At 36.5% G+C, this 22,631-nt stretch overlaps 1 non-coding gene across 1 annotated transcript in view; it reads right to left on the bottom strand.

Annotated features, from left to right (window-relative positions):
- Window positions 1–22,631, bottom strand: part of C16H8orf34 (uncharacterized protein C8orf34) — a 451,907-nt gene that overhangs the window by 250,304 nt on the left and 178,972 nt on the right. Inside the window, exons 6-7 of the transcript XR_144469.6 lie at window positions 9,925–10,097; window positions 2,077–2,243 (exon numbers count right to left, since the gene is read on the bottom strand). This is a non-coding gene — a transcript (uncharacterized protein C8orf34). The remainder of the gene's footprint in view (window positions 1–2,076; window positions 2,244–9,924; window positions 10,098–22,631) is intronic.

Below are 22,631 nucleotides of genomic sequence, written 5' to 3'. Positions count from 1 at the left end.
CTACATAAACTATAAAATTTGATTTCACATAAATTTCCCTGAACTTAGCATTTGTATTTTTCTCAAATAGACATAATCACATGTGTTTCATTGGAGTTGGTTTCAAAAACAGGAAATTGAATATGGCATTATTTTAGGGAAAAGCCCAGTGGACTTGTAACATTCCAAGCTATCACAGGATAATCTCATGACCTAGAGACCAACATTATTACACTGCTTGCCACCTGTGCCGAGATATGTGGAATTACATGGAGAAAGTCCAAACCTTCAAATATTTCTTATTATTAAACTTGCTCAGACCACAGGCTGAAATGTCTAAATAATTAATGAGGACTAGTTATTACTTGCTCATCATTAGGTAGTCTCCAAGACTCAATTCTTGGTCTTCAGCTTCTTGGGAAACTGAAACCTTCAGGCAGGGCAGCTGAGATCTAGGGAGAACTGGCTTGGTATGGACACCTGCATCTCCTAAAAGAAACCCTGGATCTCACTTGCCTCTTCCCTGTTACTGACCAAAGCAGAGGAACCATTTACATGTATAGTTATGGAGCACAACCACAAAAGAGCCCATACCTACACGAACAAACCTACAATGACCACACCCTGACTGCTGAGCTTGCTCTTCAGGACTAACCAGAGGAATCATCTTCTCTAGGAAACATTCCTTGATCACTGCCTCTCACCTCTTCTACTTTAGGTGTTACCCTTATGTACAACTTTGTGCTTCATCCAATTAGTGCAGGCAGCAAACCCTATTAGAATGGCGTATTTACATTTGTTTGTGGAACATCACAATGTAAAATTCCTTCAAACACAGATCAAGATGATTTTATTTTTATGTTCCCAGACCCAAGCCAAGTACCTAGCATATAGTACATGCTCAGTAAATGTTTGTTGAATGAAGCTACCACTGCCACATACAGCACATCTGCCACGTTAATGATCTGGAGGTGAGGATAAGACCCAACTGGAAGAGACCAACAGCATGTAGTGAAAATGCCATGTCACAGTCTCCTTAATGCCAGTATGAATGCAGTTTTTACAGCATCAGAAAACAGCTTTCAAACCTGTCACCACTGACACCTTTGTAGGCCTATGCATAAAGACAATATATCATTTTTTATAATGATAGTATTTTACTGCCATAAACACTTAAAACCAAGGAATCTCATTTTTTTAAAAAAAAAAACTTTAGAAAATGGCTGTATTTTCTGAGATTCCATTCTATATGTAAAACATGTTTAAGGCTTTCAAATAATTATATTATTTGTTCTCTTTCTAAATAAAATACATCATATTGTTACCAAATATTTGAAATTTATACTCTTTATTTTTCATAGAATAATTGAAACCATTGATTTAAAAACTCATTGTTTTATATGTGAATCACTCTGAAATAACATTTCATCTTCTTCCTTCAGAAAAAGGATGTTCCAAGGAGAAGTTCACTTTAAAAATTTATATGAAGAGATTTCTGATGAAGCAAAAACATACATATACTACATTAAAAAATATAAAAAGATATCCTACATATATAAGATTAAAAATGTTTTCGTGAAAGTAACAGACCTGAAGAAAGTCTGAAATCTCTGCAAACTTTCCTGTAATTTTTGGAAAACATAAAACATGAATTTACTATCTGCCTCTTTAAACTTTATTCTATTTTTCTAAAGCATCCTCAAAATAACAGAGGAACATTTTAGGGTGGGGTTGAAATACGTACTTTGGTTATAGTTTATAGACAATAGATATAAACAAGGTAATTATTATCAGAGAGTAAAGCAGACAGACTTGAATTCTGATCACAGTTGCACACAGAATAGAGCTTGATGATGTAATCAGAAGGTAAAGTGCAGCATACACAAAGCACAAAATACAGTCTAATAAGTATTCACATGCTTAGGTTATTTCAATTTAGTTCTTACATGCAACATTATGAGCATCTAATGTAAATAAAATATGTACTAAATGGTTTCCCTAGACAAGGCTACTCAAAGCTTCTAAAATCTCTTAGTCACTACACATTTTTTACAATGCCAGAAAAGAAAATGAGAAATTATTAATTTTTAAAATTACCCAGCAATTCCATTGCATCATCTTCATTATCAATATCTTCTTCTGTTACGGATGGGGTAGGGCTGTGGATGGACTCAAAAGAATCTTGAGAGAGCATCGCGGCCAGGAGTTTCTTATGTTGCTGTTGCTGCTGTTTTAATCCTTTAGTCTTAGGCTCCATCTTTAAACTGAAGAAATATTTAAATGTTAATTTGCTGTGTTATGTAAAGAAAATCTACAAATAAATTTCCATTTGGTTATTATGCAAATACATGGACATGTTACTAAAGTTTTCTCCAAGGATAATGGAAATACTGTCTTTCTTGGACACCCATTTGTACCTTGCTAAGGAATTCCCAAGTGAGTATGGGGAAACTGAAATCTGGCTCATTTAAGAGGGAAGGTGTTAATTTACTCCTACCTATTGTTGCCATGTGGAAATTAAAGTCTACTTGGTTGTTTTCTGATTTTTAAAGAGAAGCTAGAAAGTCCAGATTGTTAGTCCTTGATTTACCAAAGCAAGTGCATGTTAAGAAAAGCATACTCAATTGAATAAATATTTTAAAATATTATGCTAAGATGTTTAAAAATTCTCAACTTTAATTTTTTTGCATGTGTATATAGTTGTCTCAACATCATTTGTTAAAAAGACTATTCTCTCTTTCATTGAATTATCTTGCTTTTATTTATAGTCCTTTTGAGTCTATCTCTTTGTATAGTTTTACTAGTGACTGCTCTTCCTGTTACTGTGTGTGCGTGTGTGTATTCAATAGACTATTATATTAGTATCAACGTTTACCACTTGGAGTGAAATATGGATACCTTATTTCCATTTTGGACTCTTTAGTTTCCCTACTTTTTAATATTATTATCAGATGATGTTATAATTTTTATTTCAATAAATATAATTTCTAAAACTCGTGAAGATAGTCCGTTGTATATACGCTTATTTCTGCTCTTTCTGTTTTACTTTCTTCCTTCCTGATGTTTTGAGGTAGATTCTTTCTTGCCAATGAGTTCGATTTATTGTAGCCACTCAGCTCTCCTCCAACTTTTGTGGGGAAAGGGAGTCAGTCTCAAGTGCGGAAGGGAAGGAAAGCATGTCCCCTAACCATTTATTATCAGTGAGAATAGTCAATTCTTCTGGCCTGTGTCTCTGGCTTCTCCCAGATTTGTTGGTGTGGCTACTGTTCAATCAGGGGGAAAAAACCTACATTGGCCAACTTTTCTTGCTAGTCTAGGAGCAGGGAAATGCCAGTTATTCTGTTCAGGGGAGAATTACAAGGTGCCCCTGCTGCTATGCTATTTCTCCAGTCCTCAGGTTCCTAACCATTCCACCTTCCTCTTTACCCTTGTCACGGTTCTCTTTTGGTGCCTTTGGCTTTATTTCAGCGTTTATAGGGGTATGTAGTGAGGGACAGAAAAATGTAATTACTCTGTGTTATCTTGTCCAAACAGAAGTGACACATGACGTGTTAATTAGAAAAGGCAATGGTTATCTTTACACTGGAAAAATCTGGTGGACATCACCTTAACCAAGTGATAAAACTTAGCCTCACCAATAATACTGGACAAATTGACATTATGTACTTCCTAATACAATACAATAGGAAAGTACATCCCATCAACTATGTAGAATTTTTTCCAAAAATGTTTAATATGGCTGACAAATGCAGATTTGGGGAAATTTTTCCAGATAACTGGACTGTAGTCTTCAGTAATGTAAATGTCATAAAAAAGAAACAAAAGGCAGAGGACTGTTGTAGATTACAGTAGAATCAAAAGACTTGACAACTAGATTCCACACATGATCCTTTATTACATGCTAGATAAAAAAGAAATAAACAAATATACCAAAATCCATAAAAGACTTTACTGGAAAAGCTGAAGAAATTTGAAAATGGACTCTACATTAGATAACTTTATGGTTGGATTGTCAAATAATTTGATATGATTATATTACAGGTACATAAGAAAATATCTTTATTCTTAAGAACTACATCCTGAAGAATAACAGAATTAACCTTATATAAAATCTATATTTTCAGATGGTTCAGCAAAAAATAAAACAGAAAATGATATATGATAAATATATAGATAATAGGTCATAGATAAAATAAAGATGGTAATATGTTCATTGGTGAATACAGGTGGAGGGAATGTGGATCTTGATATTACTACTTTTAAATTTTCTGTGGTTTGAAACTTTTAAAAGTAAAAAGTTGAGGAAAAAAATAAGAACAAATAAATGAAAGTATACACATGTTAACAATATTTATCTTAATTTTATCTTCTATCCCAGCTTAGTTTCCCACATAAATAGGACTGTTGCTAAGATGTTGAAAACATGCATCCCTTTTTAGGTAATTTTTAAATTTGAGCAACTCTTGATATAATTCCAAATGATTAAAGAAAAGTATTTTTACTCTTCAATAGTGGAGATATAATATAAATATTCACTTGAAAATGGATGGGAGAATCTTATTTAGCTCCAGTCTCTTGCTGTGGCATCTGTCCTCTGCATCACTGCATTGCATTACATGTCTTTTAAACTAAGAAACAATGGAACAATGTTAAAGTCTTCCTTGACCAACTTTATTCATTGAGAAATAAACAAAAACAATCAAAATGGAATTTTAATTTGGATTTCTTAGCTGATAAATTTAACATGTTAAGCTAGAATTAACACCTAAATTATTTTATCTAATTTAAATTTTTTTAAATGACAATATTCATGTATTATTTTAGCCCCATTAGCTTCTGATTACTAGAAGGGATATAGATATTGCTTTGAATGACAATCAAACATAATTCATCTATAAGATGAATGATTTGTGACAAGTAGTTTCTCCTTTCTTTTCCTCAGTTTTGTTATCCATAATGCAGATTATAGTAATACGTCTAATATATGGTGGTTGAACTATTAAAAAGGGTTAAAAAATGTAGAATAGTGCCTGACAAATAGCTCTATTTATGACTTTTTAATCAATTAAATTTCCCATCATAACTTTAAATTTTATATTATGAATTTTAAAAAGGTAATAGAATATTATAACTTATAATATTCTATGCTTACCAAATATATTTTATGTTTTCATGTAGAAAGACAGTTACAGCTTTAAGGCAATTTCCCCCTTAGGAGTTAAATAATAATTCACAAAGTATAACTGTTTGAAGCAGATGTTATATGTACATTGTGACAACTGCTTCTGCCTATTATGTACCTAAATATATATATATATATATTTAGTATATATATATATATATATATTTAGTATATATATATTTATATTTAATTGTAATATATATTATATATATTAATATATATATTAATTAATATATATAAATATATATTTATATTTAAATATATATATATTTAATATATATATATTATGGTTTAATAGTAAATATTTTGTGCAAAAGCAATATATACATCTTGAAATTTTTTATATGAATAATCATAAATCAAATATTTATAAAACATAATTATTTCTAAAAGGCCAACATATCTTCAAAACATGCCTGTTTGTAGAAAAATAATATATCTATTCAAATATAAACTTAGAATTTTATTCCAGGACTATAACTGTTTTTCTAGAATCCTTGGGGCTGGATGTATCCTGTTGCATAAACTCTAAATTATATAATATTTTCAGGAGGGTCTGTGGCCTCACCCTGTTATCAAATACATCAGTATTTCTACATCATTATGTATCAGCGTTCCCCCTGAATGGGATAAATAATCTACAGGGTTCGATCAGGTTTTGCTATAGTGAATTATGAAAACAACTTTAGTTCTCAGAGCATTTTGAATTTTACAATTACAGATAAGGATTGTCAGGAAAATACTGGAATAAATAACTGAGAGATGAAATCTCAAACACTGATGTTAGGTAAAGTGAGATGGGGGCTGAGACTTGAGGTTGGAATTACAGAAGGCAGGGGTCATTAGAATGACACTGGGCCACTTGGACAAGAGGTTATCCGGTGGTATTGACAAGGTTGCTTTCAGTAGATGGTGGAAATAACATTCTGTTTGGAAAAGACTGCAAAATGAGGGGTCAGTGCATATAAGAAAACTACTGTGAGAAGTTTCTTTGTAAAGTGAATGAAAGAGAACAATTAATTAATAGCTGGGGCCAGGGAGACTACATTTTTTAGAGAGAATTCCCATCATACTTTCATGGTGATGGGAATGATCTAGGAGAAAGAAATGGTGCTGGGAATGAAGCTAAGTGATGAGCTTACAATGGGTGAGTGAGAGTAAGGATCTAGCACTGAGTGGAGGAACTTGCGCTGGGCGGGAGCATGAGTGGCTTACCCATAGCCAATGGGGAAGAGCAGAAAACCTATGCACAAATGAGCAAGGTGCACAGAAAGTCTACTGGAGGAAGCTTATGGAGGTGTTCTTCATGAGTAGTTATTTTCTCTTTGAAACAGGAAACAGAGTCATTAGTTAAGAATAAGAATGGGGGGGAAAGGTTGGAGATTGGAGAAGAGCAGGAAAAACGTGACATCATCATTGAGGAGAATGGGCTTGTGAATGGCGGAGGCAGGTGCAGCTGCATCACCGGGTAGTACCAGTGTGTCCCTGAAGTTCAGTGGTTATGAATTCAACGACACTGGCCAGTGTGGCCATGTGTCCTTCTCTAGCCCAGGTTGGTTTAGCCACAGAATAGGCAAAGAATTAGATTTAAGCATGGTAAAGTTTTGCCAGGAGAGTACAACAGGAAAAGAGTAGCAGAAGAGTTGAGGGCATACCCAAGGGACCGATTACCATGACGGGGCATAGATAAACCTGAATAAGGAAAAAAAAAATGAAGAAATAGGTGGATGAGAAAAAATAAAACTTTGGCAGTCTCAGTGTTTTGGGGGTCTCAGTTAAAGCTGAGTGTCAGAGGCAATGAACTAGAAAGAAAGATGAGAGGTGGTAGTCAGAGTGAGACGTCTGAAATTGACATCATGGATTTGTAGATAATGAGAATGAGAAGGTCTAGGATATGACAGAGGGAGTGATGGGGGAGGTAGGGTGGAATTCAAGATACATAGCAAAGAGTAGGCAAAGAAAGTGAGAGGCCAGGTTTGGGGAAGGATCACCAAAGATGTTTAAGCTGATTTCACCAATACAGCAGGGCTACTGGGGAGAGTAACAGGAGCTGGATATTTGTATATTCAGAGAAAGGGGAATGGCTGGCAGTAAGCAAATTATTGCTAGAAGAAGGTGTGGGAAATTAACACACTGGGAAATTCAGAACAAGATGCAGAACTGGAGATTGTTTTAGGGAGGAGAGAGCAAGATCTGGAAGCAGCAGAGTATAAAGAATGACACCACCTTCTACTCCAGCCCCACAGCCTGTGAATCCTACAACCAGTAAGAAAAAATCGCAGCCTGAGGCAGGGAGGCAGGGGTTTTCATGGAGACAGTGTTGAGTGAGATCAGAACAAGGGGGTTTTATCTAAGAGCACTGAGGGCTCTGAGGCCTCTTTTTCCCAGATCTGAACCTACAGCTTAAGGATAACAGCATTCTTTTTTTTTTTCTAATTTTAATTTTAATTTTTTAATTGCATTTTAGGTTTTGGGGTACATGTGAAGAGCATGCAAGATAGTTGTATAGGTACACACGTGGCAGTGTGATTTGCTGCCTTCCTCCCCTTCACCTATATCTGGCATTTCTCCCCATGCTATCAAAACAGCTTTCTGAAGAGAGACTGTAGAGCAAAGCATTTAAATGCACAGAATTTGAAGCAAGACACCCTAGCTCAGTGACCTAATGGCTATCCAATTTTGGAATAGGGATGTAGCCACTCTGGGACTTAGTTTTCTCATTTTTGAAAGATTATGTTTTCATAAGGATGAAATGGATTAAGATATGCAAAGCACATTGAGCAGCTTCTAAGTGGTAATTCATATCACTATGTGTTCAAAGAATACAAGGGGTGCATCCTGGATATGCGAATGCCTCCTCTTGAGCCATAACACCCCACTGACTAATGTCAGTCAGTCATTAAAGTATAGCACATATTCATTCCTATTTAAGGGTAAAAGCTAATATTATAGTTACAGACTCTGAAGACATTAAGAAGATTTTCTCCAACTCTTTCTGCTTCACCCAAATCAAATCCAATGCAGGTGTAAATTCAGAAATCCTGTTTTGTATTAGAAGATGGAGAAAATATAGTTTCTAGCCCATAGTTTATTGCTGTTCTTGAAATTTAATTCAGATATGCATGTATTCTTTCTACTCTAATGGGGCACCTGGGCAGAATTTCACCAGCTCTTTCCTGTCATAGTATAATACCTCAATTTGTAATTTAAAGATAGAGGGGGGAAAAGCTGAATAAAATTAAGATGAATATTTGAGAGACATGTTCATGGACTGTTTCCTAGGTAAGGGATCCCACGAGGATTAGAGAAAAGGTTCTCCCTTATTGAGTAGTCAAGTGGGAATAAGAGCTCCCTGAAGCTAGGAAGAAAATAGAAGCACTACCATTTGCAATAAATAGTTCTGATTATTATTATGACTAAATGAAAGTTGACATTTCTCTATTTTACACTTAAGAACTGAAGATCTACCAATGAATAAAGATAAAGGTCCAGTAGGTTTTATAAGCCTGGTATTAAAAAAAAAATTACCCTCGTTGATAGATAAAATTGATCTGGCATTTCACAAAGAAGGTAAATGGATCTTTATAAATGGTTTTCTTCTCCTCATACAGGACACTTCAACTATTTAAATAATTTAAAAGTTATTTCTCATGGAAACAGAATCAATTTTCTATATGCCTGAAGCATATTAATAAGTATTCTGAATTTCCTTCCTTCCAGCCAAGTGATAAGTCACTGCAAAGAACTCCTGAAAGCTATTACATTGTAGAAAATACAATTTTCTCCTTGAGAAAGAATAGTTATTGGGTGGTGTTAAATTTAACATAGAAAATACCAAGTTACTGTGGCTATGCTATGCATAGGAAAGACTCTTCTGTGTTGGTCAACTGGTAACACTCACAGAAAGTTTATGCTCCTGTCACATTTCCATTTATGAGTATTTGTTTTTGCGCTTGTCTAAGCCATGCCTCCCACCATATTTTTCACCCCAGACACTTTGCAGAAGTTTTCATTTTTGTTTTGAGTTTCACTCGTTGCAGCTGGTATTACAAAAAAGTATTACTCTGACTATAGTTTTTCTAATAAATAAGATCTGGACATTTCAACATTCATTTACTACTAGCAGCACATGGGAACTTAGGGTAAACCTCCCACCACCATTTTGAGCATCAGGGATCTGAGTAAAATGAAAGTTTGGACTTTGACATTTACAAATGGTAGCAGTTTCAAAAATTATAAAAGGAAAGTGTTCATAAATACATTCAATCATAGTTATCAACTCTACATTTAAATGGTTCTAACCGAGGTTTCTCTCTCTTTATGGTCAACATTAGCTTCGCCTCCTATGGTCTATTATACATTTAATACTTTTATTATCCCTGATGATTAACGGTAGCTTTCTGGTACATCAGAAGTCCCTCCTTTCCAATTCTTAACAGCCAGCCACTCTCTGTTCACTGTTATAGTAGGTCTTGACTGGCAGTGTATCCTTGAAATTATTTCTCTATTTGGTTTTAGTGGCAAAGATATGGTGATCTAGATTTGAAGAAAAAAAAAATCAACAGCAAAACCCCAAAGCAGATCTGAAACTTTCATTTAAAAAGACAGCAATTGATGTTTTTATCCTATGTAGAGACTAACATAATTTTCTAATTTAAAAAATTGCTAAAAGGGATTTCATAAAAGCCATGAACTTGGGATTTTTTTTCCCTGTATCTTTTAATGACTAGTAATATAGCATCTTAGCAGACAGCTCATCTCACCTTCCTGCTGGGCTAGAGCCACTGTCTTCACTTTCCCATTGGTCATTTTTGCTTCTTGGAATTGGAGGCTGTAGCATTTCAGCAGCTAGGGGATCCGCATCATTTTCTTCTCTACCAATCCATTCTCCAATCACACGGGGCCTCAGAAGAGAAGAATTAAATGCCACTGTTTCCTGAAGAGAAGAAAAGAATATGCTGTCTTAGATGGTTTTTTCTTATTAACAGGACAACAGGGAAATAATGTTGCCTAGGGATTTGACTGTCAAATACTCCTTTTTGTCTTTCTGAATTGATATAAAACTTCAGTTTTCTCCAGCTCTACTAGATGGCTTGTTCTATGTGATTTATGCTAATTCCTAAGGTCACTGTGATAAAGGATCCAGAAGTTGAAATCTTTGCTTTGAATTTGGAAGGCTGCAATATGTGCTCTCAGGAAAAAGATGTAGGATGAGCATTCCAGACAGAAGGAAGAGTGTGTTGTAAATGGGGCAGCCCACATAGGGAGAAAGTTTGGTGTCACTGCTGGGAAATAGTAAGTAACTGCCCAAGTGGGACAAGAAGAGGTAGGGCTGGAAGGGTATATTGCCTCCAATTGCAAAGCATTTTAGATATTTCCGGATCCAGCAGAAATTCAAAGCAGGGCAATATCAATGGCAGATATGTTATGCTAATTCAACAAATGTTAGTAATCTGTTTTCATAAACTTGAATATGATGCAGCTATTAAAATGCTATCATAGGAGAATACTGAGTACATGTAATTGCTAGGGATTTTTTATTAAGTGAAAAAAAGGGCAAGTTAAAAAACAATACTTATAGTATAATCTAATTTTTGTTTAAAAAAGTCAAATGAGTATATATCCATTTCTTGTTCATGAACTAATTGATTTATTCATTCTCTAATATTTATTAAGACTTGCTATGGACAAAGAACTGCTTGATATGCTGAAGAAAACAATGGTGAATAAGATCAAAATTTAATGGTGCCTTTATTTGAATGAAGGAACAACAGGTAATTTTAGTTTCTTCTTTTGGCATTGCAACATCATTTCTATATTCTGCAGTAAATATGTACTTGTCTTGTAACGAGAAACACACATTTATAAAGCCTCTTCAACTAAAAAATACAGGCCTTGTTTAAATATGTTTAGTAATAAATTTTAGTATTACAATTATAGTCTTGAACAATTCTTTACAAATTTAGATGCTGTTCTGAGTCTTCAGGCCTCACAACATATTCTACATTTCAGTACAGAATACAATGCAATATAATCTTACAATATATACAGTATATAATCTACATACAAATATAATACCAAAAGCAACACATGAAATATGATTTAGAACATATTTGATGAGCATTTCTCCAAGTCATAGCAAGTGATAGAAAGGAACTGACTATCTTAATTTTGATCCAGCCTACATGAAAATATAGCAGATACATTTTCGAACCAGTGTTTTTAAAACTTAACAATGAATCTGAACTCCTTCTATACTTACACTCCTCACATCAGAAAATCAAAGCACTACAATAGGTTTCAGCTGTAAAATAATGCAATCAAGTGAATGCTTTCAAATAAGCTGAAGGGCATAAGCATCTGCCACAGTTTAATTTTATTTGAAGTACAGGAATTAAAATTAACAATACTGCCCAACTTTAAATCTATATTTACTTTTAAAAGCAGATGATTATGAAGACATGTTTTTAAGTTTCAAAATCTATAAACATATTTACAACTTCAGAATGCTTTTCCATCTGTGAGACTTTATAATGTTACTTATTCTCTGAATTTTATTTTCTCCTATTGTAAAATGGGGGTAATAATTATAAGGCCTATTGCATCAAACAAATTAGTAAATAACATAGTTAAACCATAAAATTCTTTTTTTCCCCTGAGGTGAAAGACCAGTTGTTTTACTTAAAAAAATTGTTTTGCTTTAATTTTAATCTCTCAAGTACCAATGTTTTAATAAAATACCATAAAAACCAATAATCATAAACAACAATCTTTATAGAACAAAGGCATATAAAAATATGTCAAGGGTTTTGAATTTGTTTTCATTCAACAAATATTATTGAATTGCTATAAAATTTACTAAATACTCTCAATTTCTATACTTATTTTATTAGAGAATAACAAAAACAATTTAAGTGACTCTGCTCTGTGGACTTTTAAAATAGAATTACTGTCTGTCACTGTGTATTAAATGTTGCATGTGGATGTATTCTCAGAGAGCTATGTGGTCTCTGAGGGGAAAAAAACTATTATATACACATATGTATTCAAAATTTATGTTCTTTTGATAACTTTTAAAAAGTAATACAGGTGTGTTCTGCATCTCCTCACTGACCAGAAAGTACAGTTTCATGATCTAAGTGCCCAAGTTTGTGTTTATGTTTATGATTAAGTCGACAATGAGTACTATTACTTTAAATGTCAAGGTCTCATAAATAAAGGCAAAAGGAAGCTAAAGAATCTGATACTTGAGGGGAAAAGGAGAAGATGGCGCTGTAGGACCAACTCAGAATTGCAGCTCCCAGTGAATCCGCAGATGGTGAGTGGACGCCGCATTTCCAGACAGATCTTTATTGCCCACAGACCAGGAGATTCCCAGGTGTAGGAGCCCCACAGGCCGCCAGCCCGGCTGTTTGGCTGGCATGGCTGTTTGGGCCGGGGCCCCAGTGCAGCAGCACTCTGTACAAAGTACACTGGTTTGATTGCCCTGTTAAACCAGCAATTGGAGATTTCGGAAGGCAGATTAGCACATTCATCTGACTAAATGGGCAGCAATGTGATTCCAGATGGCACAGTGGGTCACTGTACGGGAAATCACACAGATCTCAGCGCCCTTTCAGCAGGTGACTGGAACACCTGGGAGAGAGTCAACCATTCAACTTAAAAAAAAAAAAAAAAAAAGGGCTCTGAGGCAGGGAGCCAGGTGATCAGGCTCAGCGGGTCCCACCCCCACAAAAACAAACAAAACAGCAATTGGAAAAGCTCAGGGTTGAGAGTTTCATGGCAAGCACAGCTGAACCCAGGATGGTGCTGCTCCGAGGGGGAGGGGCGTCCACCATTATTGAGGCACTAGACCCCTATGGAGGTACACTGCCATTGCTGATGCAGCCTGCCATTGCCGAGGCAACCCACCATAACAGAGAGAGTCCGCCACTATTCTCTCTTTTCTTTTTTATCAATCTGGCTAGTGGTCTGTCTATTTTGTTGATCTTTTCAAAAAACCAGCTCTTGGATTTATTGATGTTTTGAAGGGTTTTCGTGTCTCTATCTCCTTCAGTTCTGCTCTGATCTTAGTTATTTCTTGTCTTCTGCTAGGTTTGGACTATGAGTTTGGAGAGTTAGCATCTTTTTCTGGCTTGATCTACTAGAGGCTGTCTGTTATTTAGGGTCTTAAAGGGAGGGTGGGAGGGAGCACATTACATGTATTCAGGGTATAATCCATATTTTAAAGCTTTTTCATTGCTATTTTGTTTATCTTGAGAGAACAGATACAAACATGTAATGTACAGAATTAGATCACATATACGTGTGTGTGTGTGTTTGTGTGTGTGTATGGGCCAACATGTGTGTTTTGTAATTAAATACACTAGTTCAGAGAAGAGGAAGCTGAAGCTCAACATGGACCAGATTCAGCAGTGGTAGTCTCACCAAGAGACATAACCAACTTCAGTATTGTGTCTTCTTCCTTTTTTTAAATTTTGGATTCAGGAGGTACACGTGTAGGATTGTTTCATGGGTATATTGCGTGATGCTGAGGTTTGGGATACAGATAAACCATAAATTCTGTGTATAAGCCAGATACAATTATTTAAGAGTGTAGACTGTATTCAGATCATTTTGATGTATCACTGCTGGAAAGGACAAATTGAGTAAGAATAGATACCTGGTAGTCAATATGGGCAGAGTAACCAGACAGGGAATTGACAGTGCAGGCTTTCATTCTATAACGTTTCATTTTATAGGTATTTATTTATTTATTTATTTATTTGATGGAGTTTCGCTCTTGTTACCCAGGCTGGAGTGCAATGGCGTTATCTCCGCTCACCGCAGCCTCCGCCTCCTGGATTCAGGCAATTCTCCTGCCTCAGCCTCCCGAGTAGCTGGGCTCACAGGCACGTGCCACCGTGCCCAGCTAATTTTTTGTATTATTATTTTTTTTTTTTAGTAGAGACGGGGTTTCACCTTGTTGACCAGGATGGTCTCGATCTCTTGACCTCGTGATCCACCCGCCTCGGCCTCCCAAAGTGCTGGGATTACAGACTTGAGCCACCGTGCCCGGCCTATAGGTACTATATTTAAAAGTTGATGGCCGGGCGTGGTGGCTCACGCCTGTAATCCCAGCACTTTGGGAGGTCGAGATGGGCGGATCACGACGTCAACAAATCGAGACCATCCTGGCCAAGATGGTGAAACGCCATCTCTACTAAAAAATATAAAAATTAGCTAGGTGCTGTGGTGTGTGCCTGTAGTCCCAGTTACTTGGGAGGCTGAGGCAGGAGAATTGCTTGAATCCGGGAGGCGGGGTTTGCAGTGAGCTGAGATGGCGCCACTACACTCCAGCCTGGTGCTTGGCAACAGAGGGAGACACTATCTCAAAAATAAAAAAAAAGGTTGAATAATTAATTCAATATTATTAATCTCATTTACATATGGAACAAATTGGGCTTGGAGAGTATTTGTCTCGCTATATGTTCAAAGTAGATGGGACTTGAAACAAAGAGACAAACAAAGACATTTACCACGGAAACTACAGAAATAGATGAGCTTATGCACTATAAGCCAAAGACTGAAAAAGGTTTTAGAGTTGGGTATGATCAGAAAGTTGAGAACAGCAGAGAATCAGAACTAACTCCTTGGTCGCTTACTAGGAAATCAAATGCAATGGTAGATGTATCGTTATTGAAAAGTAGAGCACACAGAGAGAATAAACGGTGTGATATTCAGGATGTCTAACGCCAGCTGGCATAGAAATTTGAGAAATAGCTGACAAGCAAAGCAATACTAAGAGCTGCAAACAGGGTCAGAGGAGTTAGGAAGTAATAATATTTTACAGGTGAAAAATGAGGCTCTACTATTTTTATTTTTCTAAATGAACAAAGCTCTTTAGATTCCTCCCATTCTAGTGCTGATAAAAAAATGGAAGCAAAGAACACTTTCTCCTTCTAAAAATGTATATAACCCTGAAAATGTTTGAATATAGTCTTATTATATATAGTGGATCAAAGTAGCAGAGTTTTTATTATATTATTTATATTTGATTAAGCTAAGTAGACATCCTTCCATAGATCTTTATGAAAGGATTTTAGTGAAGAGAGCAGTTCTAAACACTACCTATAACACATCACAGACAGCGATCCATGGCAAAATATAAAAATGTAAATAAAAATGATTTTGAAACTATTTTGAATACATGGGTAAAATATTCATTTAAAATTTCAGAGATAAACTTTTAAAATCCTAATTATTCTTTAGTAATGTAAAAATACATGTTCCTTTGCCCTTTCAAGTATAGAAGTTCCTAGGTTTTGAGGTTCTTAAGCAAGTAAGCATAACTTTAATAATAAAAGCAGTTCGGGCACGGTGGCTCACACCTGTAATCCCAGCACTTTGAGAGGCCCAGGCAGGCAGATCACTTAAGGCCAGGAGGTCGAGACTAGCCTGACCAACATGGTGAAAACCTATCTCTATTAAAAATACAAAAACTAACTGGGCATGGTGGTACATGCCTGTAATCTCAGCTAGTTGAGAGGCTGAGGCAGGAGAATCACTTGAACCTGGAAGGAAGAAGTCACAATGAGCCAAGATTGTGCCACTGTACTCTAGCCTGGCCAACAGAGTGAGACTCCATCTCAAACAATTTAAAAAAAAAAAAAAGAAAAGCATTTCCAGTCAAAAATTCTCCCAAAGCTTACAAAATTTCTGTTGTATGGCTTTTCAGCAAGAAGCTCACCTATCCAGGAAGTAGTTACCTTGTCCTACACCCTCGCTCCAAGAAGCCTGTTTTCAGTGGCTAATCTAAGAGTCCAACTACTGTGACTGCTGGTTCCGAGTACAACACTTGACTATAGTCCAAGCTATGTGACTCTATTTCTCCTTGTCAATAAACTGGATGTTTATGGAGGGCTGAGATCATGTCTTAAACTCCTTTGTTCCTCTCATAATAACTAGCATAATTCCAATTTCATGAAAATAAACATGAAAAGATGTGTTGAATGAATTTTTTAAATCCTCAAGAATGAAAAACAGTACATATTCCAGTGAATTCTCTACATCTAACTAAAATCATAAATGATTCCCAGACAACACTGATTAATGTACTTTTAAAGACATATCAGAAGAATATATACAAGATGGTCATTTTAAAAAACTGAAATATTTCTTATAAACTCTTAAGGTTTGAGTAAATTACTTTGAACCTGCTATTTCAAAAAAAGAAGTTTTTGGAACACAATCCTGTTACAGAAATACAGTAGATGTTTGAAATACATAATAAGTATCCTTAAAGTAATACACATATTGAATTCAAGTTAGGGATTAAAGAGGGTAAGGTAAGCAGACTGTTAAAAGCTCTTTTCCCACTAGCTTTTATTCTTTGTCATGATTAGTGTGAACTGATTCATATTTAGTACAATTAGTGTGTACTGTCTGAAGGCCAGTACATCAGCAGTTGAAAAGAGTATTAAAATAATTTTGTTTTAGTCTTTAATGATATTTACTTAACGACAAACATTTTTCTCAAAAACTTTATATTACATTCAGCGAAAAACCTTGAACCATCTGTGTCTTACTAGTCAACATGTTGAAACTGTAATATGAATATTGTAAAAAGAAAATTGCTTTTATTTTATTCAGAACCTATTAATGAGGTGCTTGTGGCTCTCAAATTGTATTACTAAGTTTCAACTTTGTTTGAATAAACTTTTCACAATATCAATTATAAATGGAGTGCAAGGACACAAGATCATTCGGGTTTACACTGTTTTAAGACAGTTAACAGTGGGAAGTTTAGGAAAAACAGGCCAATCTTGCTGATTTGTATCTACCCACACTTAAGTGGTAAAATGAGAAATTATCTTCTATATCTCATAGCATGTAATTTACACAGAGCAGCTGAAGAAAGAAGGAAAAAAGGGAGGGCTGCAGGCATTACAGGGAAAAGACAAATTAAAAACACAACAACAAACAAGTGAGGCGAGATGTCAGAACTCAGGTCCTATTCCCACATATTGTGTTTAGAAAGGCTTCCCATATAATTAAACTACTTTTAAAAACTGTATGATTGACCAAGATTGTATATATTTAAGGTGTATGATGTGACTTTTTAAGTACATATATAGCATGAAATAATTACAATCCAGTTAATTAAAAGAATTAAACTACTTTTTATCTTGCACTTGGCATATTGAACACATATATACTACTCAATTATTTGAATGCCAGCTTTCTCATTCTAACTCCTATCTGTTCCATTCCCCTCTGTTCATTTTGTTTGCTGATTCCTATACTCTCTTCCTTAAAATGATCTATTATAAAATCTCACTCCCCTCCCTGATGAACTTCTATTTTCTTATATTTCTCTGATTGTGTTTCTGCCTGGTCCACAAATACCCCAACTCTAACTATTTGGATAACTGTTACACTGTTGAATGAAAATAAGACCCATTTTAGAAACAATTTTATGGACTACAGAAGCCTAGTTAGGATGTACTATAAATAAAATTTTATGCTATCTTAATAAATAATTTTAATAACTTTTGCATTGCTATTTCTTTCCATATTATGGACTAGATATCCTGAGAACTCACTCTTCAAAATATTTAATACTTCTAGCTGAAATGAAAGAAGGCATCATTTTAATGCAAAGCTTAAGAGAAAAAAGCTTGTGGGAAAAGAAGGGAAATTGGAGACCAGAATGAAAATGAGAAGGAACTGATGCAAGTAGCTGCCCTGTGCTCGTCTAAAATTCTAATGTCTAAGTATATGCAATCAATTATAATTAAGGCTGTTATGTTAAGTTATTGTAAACCACAAAGATAACCAAATTTCTTTGTCAAGTATGTTTCTAACTGTAACTACCCTGGACATTTTGCTATTCACAGATGGTAGTTGTCTTGTTTTTATCCTTTTCAAAAGATGGTTGATAATAAGCTATAGAACTTTAACAGGTGCTCTCAAATACAGGCTTCTGATAATTTTGAAGACTGTTACATTTGAATAAAGAAAAAAATGCACAATACTCTTGCAGAGCTGAAGTGTTCACAGATAAGCAAAACCAGAGTTAACTAAAGGTACTGAAATCAGAAAGCTGAAGCAACCTTTTTGACTTTTGCATAGAATATTGTTGATCCATATTTTGTTTTTCAGAGTCAACGAAACTTACTTTGAACTATTTACAGCCTTTAATAATTTATTAAGGTATACTCTTATGAACAAAATTTGGAGCATGTTTGTTTCTCTCTGCCCAGTTCCTCTAGAATTTGGAAACTATCCATGAGTATTCCTAACATATGGCAATATAGTTGTTTGCATTAGTGCCACAAGAAGCCATTTTTCTTTTGCAACAGGATGCAGTTGGAGAAAGTGGTTATTTTACCAAGGCTTTGACTGGAAGGGTATGCTTCCCTTTAAGGAGTCAACCTCAAATTGCAGAGCCAGTATAAGCCCAATGGGAAGACTGGCCTCACCCCCTCATCTACAGGGTTGCTGATATGTGGTCAGTAAAGAATGTCACTTTCTAACAGATCCAGGAGATCCAAGTTCATCTTCAGACTGTAAGAGAAGAGGATCACACAATCCACAGGTATTTGAGAATACAAACCCATGGCCAGGATGGGCTTCAAACACCTTATCTGAGATTCCTTGGGGAAAAGAGTTCCCTCAAAGCCAATCCAAAAGGCTTATGTAGAAATAATTATTCTGACTGCACTTTATGCAAATAATCAGGCCAAGTAAAAGACTAAAGCCTATATTGCAAACAATTTGGTCCTATTATGATTTTTTTTTTCTCAACAAAAGTGAGGACAGGAGAAACAGAAATCATGTTTCAAAACTTACACATTTGTCATTAAATTCTAAACTCACTAGTTGTTCTTCAGTTTTTGCCTACATTTTAGACTAACCCTGCTTGTTTCTGTGACCCAATCAACAATCTCTAGGTGCAGCTCAGAAAGAACAAGAGGGATAGCTAATGTAAAAATCTGGATCAATATTCTAGTTCTGAGCAATTATCCTGCAAATTCTGCCAGGTGATGGGAATAAATAGGATGCCCATCACTCAGAGGTTTTCTTTTGGGAAAGTAAGACAATGGGAGCTAACCAAAGCCAAGCACCATGCACCCAAATCCTACAAGCATAACTACAGCCACCAGTTATCTGGGTGTATCATAAGACATCCTTTCCTCTTCCTTGGGGGAGGAGGACTCAGCTCTGCAGTTTCACCTTAATATTTGGTTTATGATAAGGAGTCCATGCAGCCCCCACCAAGGTGCATTTTGTTCCAGATTCAATTCCAAGCTTTGGGTCAAATCCCTAGGAAAGAAAACTGGATTTAAGGGATCCAAAGGCAGACAACCACACAGGCGGGTGGATCACGAGGTCAAGAGACGGAGACCATCCTGGTCAACATGGTGAAACCCCGTCTGTATTAAAAATACAAAAAATTAGCTGGTCATGGTGGCGCGTGCCTGTAATCCCAGCTACTCAGAAGGCTGAGGCAGGAGAATTGCCTGAACCCAGGAGGCGGAGGTTGCGGTCAGCCGAGATCGCGCCATTGCACTCCAGCCTGGGTAACAAGAGCGAAACTCCGTCTCAAAAAAAAAAAAAAAAAAGGCATAGCTCAGGTAGGTATGGCTGATTCCTGCCAATTAAGCCAAGCCCAAGCGTCCTGTTCCATGGATAAAAGCCACGTTAGTATTTGTGGTATAAATGAGTTCTAGGAAATTCAAGGCTACTGACAGCAAGGGATATAGGGCTTCTGAGGGTAAGAATAGATGATTCCACCCTTGGCCCCTGCTTCATGGGTGCAAGTTGCTTTGACATCCACGACAGCATTTTCCAAGGTCACCAGGATTCAGGGATGCAAAAACGAAAGCGGGAAAGAGGATGCTTTTCCTTCTCTCCCTCACTTACTGCGGGTATCTGCTAGGAAGAGAAGAAAACCAGGAAAGCCTGCTGCCCTCTTTCTAGATGGGCAGCCATTCATCTTCAGTCCGTACTCCTTTCAAATGCATCTCAAATCCCTGGGACTCCTTTAATATATGTTTATGTCTTCTTTTTCTTTCTTTCTCCTCCTTGGTTCTCTCTTCATGAATAGGTAATTTTGTCTCCGTACTATGAGACAGTCACCTCAGATGCATCCTCCAAATTGGGAAAACTTAATTTCCCAAACCTTGAATTGGTTGGCTTAAGATTGGGCTCAGGGGAAGGAGACCCAGAATCCCAACATGACAGCAAAAGGGTGGGTTTTTTTTTTGTTTTTTTTTTTTTTTGGCCAGTAGGGCTTCTGGCCTCCCTCTCCCTGTGCACATTGCTACAAGGCCTCAGGATTCTTGAGCTGTCCTTATGTCCCCTTGCTTTGCTTTGATACATGCTTTCTAATAACCCAGTTGGTCTGTTCTTGCCTTTGGGCCATCAAACTCGATGTAGTCATGCAACCAGAGCCTTTGACAATGGCCCCTTCTGCTGGAACCCTTAGTTTGGCCTCTGGGGGAGCTGACTGCCGTTTCCCCAAAACAGCACCCACTGTCATCAGGAAGCAGTTAAGATTGGTCTTTGTCCTTATCTTTATTTTAACAGCAGTTAGATGTACTTCTATAGAGAGAAGAACAAGATAGCCAGGTTGCGGGCAGGACCCCAAAAAAACTCCAACCGTCCTGAGCACGGGGGTGGAGACAAAGACATTCATGACATTTGCAGCAGGGAGGAACCTGGCCCCTCCTCTTCATATGTGGAACCTGCAATTAGAACTACAGGGCAGGAAGCACTCTAGTAAGGACTCTGGCCTAGCAGGAGTCCTTGTCTCCCCCTTTTCTTTTCACCCAGTGAAACCCTGTCTTATTCACCATCCAAATTGTCTGCAAGTCAGGGTTTTCATGGCCATGGCTTCCAGATGCCTTGCACTTTTTGACTTGCTCTCTTGAATTTCTGTCATCTCCTTAAGAAAGACACACCTATGCTTGTCCACCAGTCTCAAAAGGTAGATGCAAAGCATTTGGAACAGACTGAAGTCACTCTGGGCAAGCCCAGATTATATCAGTTGACAGCCAGCCAACCTCTAGAGCCCAACTGATACCTGTTAAGCCCATCCAGCCATGAACCAGCCTAAATCAGCCAAACCCCAGAAAAGCAAGAGAAATATTTATTGTATTCAGCCACTGAGTTTTGGAATGAATTATTATGCAGCTATGGCTAACTGAGGTAGAAATTCATCTTAGATACTTCCAGGATGTCTATTATTTCTAGTGTTGCCTAATAAAGGCCTAAAATATATGCCATTGATTTTGGGATATAGTTGTACGCAGAGGCTAGAAAAATCTAAGAAAATTATTATGAAAGTTTGGAAAAATGGAGACCAGTGTTATGTGCTGTTAAAGTGTTTGGTAAAACTATCATCTATGGTAACTTGGAAGATAGAAAGTGAATCTAATACATTTTCAAAATTGGGCAAGAAGGAAGAGCATTGCACATATTGTCTACTAGATTTTAGTTACATACGATAAGTTTCTTCAAGAAATAAATTAACGTAGAAAATAACTGGCCAATTTGCAAGCAATACTCAGAAAAAACATTAAGAGTCTGGCTGAGTTTCTTGTCTCCAGTTTTCTCAGGAAACTAAAGACTTTAAAATTAATATATGTCTTTGTGAAAATATTAAATTCATGGTCTTGCCAGAAAAATAAGGCCTTAGGGTAAAGAAGAGATCAAGGATCTAACTCTGACACCCTTTATTAAGACCTCTGAAGAAATCTGAAATGGTGCCTATTCAAGGTGTTTCATGACACCTAAATTACCAGTAATTAAATCTAGAGAAAAATAGGCTTGTCTTAAAAATAACTGTGGATATAGTTTTTCACATAAGGAAAGGAGAGGACTCAAATTATATACAGGAAATCCATAAATGATTTGAAACAGTTCAATTGACAAAAGCATCAGCCTGGAGTTAAAGGGGCTGAAACGGTTTCAGATACAAAAAGCCCTCTGGGCCCCCAGTTTTCTACAAGTAAGAAAGTAAGCTGAAGAAGTCGCTCAAAGGTTAACAAAAAAGAAAGAAACTTCCAGAGAGTAAAATCAAGAGCTGTAGAGAACAATAAATGGAGACTCTCAGGAAATCCAGTTCCCACTCTCTGGGTGCAATTGAGGAATACTCTCACATCCCTGAGTAAAAAGATCTGATAACATTTGCCCAGCAAGATTTCAGAATTTCTATGAGCCAGTGGCTTGTATGAACCTCCTCTTTTCTTTCTCTCTTTTGTTTTTTGTACTTTGGGCTCTGGGCTACATGTGTACATCCTGCATCTGCAGGATTGTTGCATAGGTGCATACGTGCCATGGTGGTTTGCTCTCTCCATCCCCCCATCACCTTTGTCAGGCATTTCTCCTGGTGTTATCCCTCCCCATCCTCCCTACCCCCTGCTATCCCTCCCTTCCCTTCTCATCCACTCCCTCACCTACTCCAGTGAGTGTCATTCCCTTC

Source organism: Callithrix jacchus, chromosome 16 (genome assembly GCF_049354715.1).
Source record: "Callithrix jacchus isolate 240 chromosome 16, calJac240_pri, whole genome shotgun sequence".
Classification (NCBI taxonomy): Eukaryota; Metazoa; Chordata; class Mammalia; order Primates; family Cebidae; genus Callithrix; species Callithrix jacchus.
The sequence above is the reverse complement of the archived record's forward strand: the minus strand, read 5'-3'. Positions and strand labels throughout refer to the sequence as shown.